The sequence below is a fragment of the Miniopterus schreibersii genome (genome assembly GCF_964146895.1).
Source record: "Miniopterus schreibersii genome assembly, chromosome: 1".
In the NCBI taxonomy this organism is placed as follows: Eukaryota; Metazoa; Chordata; class Mammalia; order Chiroptera; family Miniopteridae; genus Miniopterus; species Miniopterus schreibersii.
In genome coordinates, this window is record NC_138101.1 from 61,076,243 (window position 1) to 61,078,414 (window position 2,172).

At 48.6% G+C, this 2,172-nt stretch overlaps 1 pseudogene across 1 annotated transcript; it reads right to left on the reverse strand.

Annotated features, from left to right (window-relative positions):
* Positions 1 to 596: 596 nt before the first annotated feature.
* LOC308565403 (keratin, type I cytoskeletal 18 pseudogene) lies at positions 597 to 1,900 on the reverse strand (annotated as a pseudogene). Its single transcript has one exon. The product of its transcript is annotated as a keratin, type I cytoskeletal 18 pseudogene (transcript).
* Positions 1,901 to 2,172: the final 272 nt, after the last annotated feature.

Below are 2,172 nucleotides of genomic sequence, written 5' to 3' on the forward strand. Positions count from 1 at the left end.
ATTTACAGTGCTTTTCTGAATAAATCTTTGGCAAAGAAATATTCTTTATAATAAAGTTGGCTGTGCTATAATACATAATGAACAGAAATTTCACAAACTGTGTAAAGCAGTGTTGCTGTATTTCCTACCCTTGTAACCTCTGATTCTTCAGGTCATATGAGTCAGAAGATAAATGCTGAGTATTGTCCACAACAACAAATTATCTCATCAGCTCTAGTCCTTGTAGAAACTCCCTTCACCTGTGTTTCTAGGCACGTCCAAGGCATGTTTGTCTAAGCTCACCAATGCACATCCTTTCAGCTACAAGTCAACTGCCATTTCTGCTTTTTATCTTTTCTCTCTGCAGTGCCTATTGCTGAGAACTTTAATTCTCGACAAGTTTTGTGAAGAGTGCCTTTCAATTGCTGCCACCATTTATAGTGTGTGTGTGGCTCAATATGTTGGGATTCTTGGTTACAAGGAGCAGAAACCCAGTTTAATTCTCCCGTGAAGGCTGATGAAATCCAGTGGCAGGACTATAGTGGTCTCAGGAGCAAGGGGAGTCAGGGAATCTAGCCCTGTCAGGAGTCTCTCTCTCCCTTTTCCCCCTTTGGCAACTACTTTATTTTCATCCTCAGACTGGCTTTCTCTTCTTCCTCAAGCCACATGTTGATAGTTTCTAATTTTGTATTTTGTAATCCAGGCACCCCAAAGACTCTGTCAACTCTCTCAATCCTAGACACCACTTTGCTGTTCACGATCCTGTGGGTGGTGGTCTTTTCGATGGATTGATGGAGCGGCTGTTGTCCAGGGCATCACCGAGATTGAAGTCCTCCCCTCCTTCCAGCAGGTGGTGGTAAGTGGCGATCTCAGCCTCCAGCTTGACCTTGATGTTCAGCAGGCCCTAGTACTCCTGGGCCTGGCACAGCCGCTCTGCGGCGGTCTGGACTAGCTCTGACTCCAGGTGCAGCAGGATCCTGTTGAGCTGTCCTTCAGATTTCTCATCAAGTCCAGGTTGATCTCCAAGGTCTGGACCATATGTCTCAGCTCCGTGAGTGTCATCTCAGCAGCTCCTGTCTCAGCAGTCTCCGAAGTGACCACTGTGGTTTTCTCCTCAGTCTGCTGGGACCACTGCTTGTCTAGCTCCTCTCAATTCTTCTGAGCCAGTTTGTCATACTGGGCCTGGACGGCTGCCATGATCTTGCTGAGGTCTTGAGATTTGGGAGCATCCAACTCCATGGCCAACCCAGAGTTGGCGATCTGGTTTTGTAGACCATTTACTCCCTCCTCGTGGTTCTTTTTCATGAAGAGCAGCTCCTCCTTGAGAGCCTGTCTCTGTCTCCAGCTGCAGCTGAATGATATGGGTGTCATCAGTGACCTTTCGGAGCCCATTGATGTCACTTTTCACAGACTAGGGTATGGCCAGCTCTGTCTCATACTTGACACTGAAGTCATCAGCAGTAAGACAGGCTTTGCCAACCTGTAGAACGATGTGGGCTTTGTCAACAGGACTTGCAAAGATTGAGTCCTCTAGTTCTAGATGACCTTGAAATAATGCCCCCAGGGGTCCCTTCTTCTTCAGATGTTCTGGATTTTGATGTGCAGTCTTTGATTATAAGCCTTCAAGCCTCTCATCCTCTCCAGGTAGGAGCCTGGGCGGTCATTCTGGCATTGCATAGTCTCCTCCTCACTCTGGATGATTCCTAGGCCCACCAGACGCCCCCATCTTCACAGCCAGGCCTTGGGCCCCCAGCCATCCTGCACACTGGTGGAGCTGGACATGGAGATCTGGGAACCTGAGCCCCCGGTGCCTGCACAGACGCTGGGGGCTCTGCTGGCCATCCGGGCCGGTAGCTGGGCAGCTGCATGGAGCGCAAGGTCCGTGGTTTGTGGAGAAGCTAGAGCGGGTGCTGAAGCTCATGTTGTTCAGGGAGGAAGGCGAGGAGCCTAAACACAGGCTCGAGCGGCAGTGCTGAGCGTAGGACTTCTTACTAGTAGGCATTTTAAAAATTGGAGAATGAATGGATTATGTGTGTTCATGTTTTATGTGTGCGTGTGTAGCATTAGTGGTGAGAATTAGAGAAAAACGACTCAAACATAGCGAAAGAGAATCAGCTGCTTTTCAGGCCAGTTTAGGGGACATTTTGAGGCTTCTTCTGGTTCTCACTGTAGTTTTTATATCTCCCCCTACAA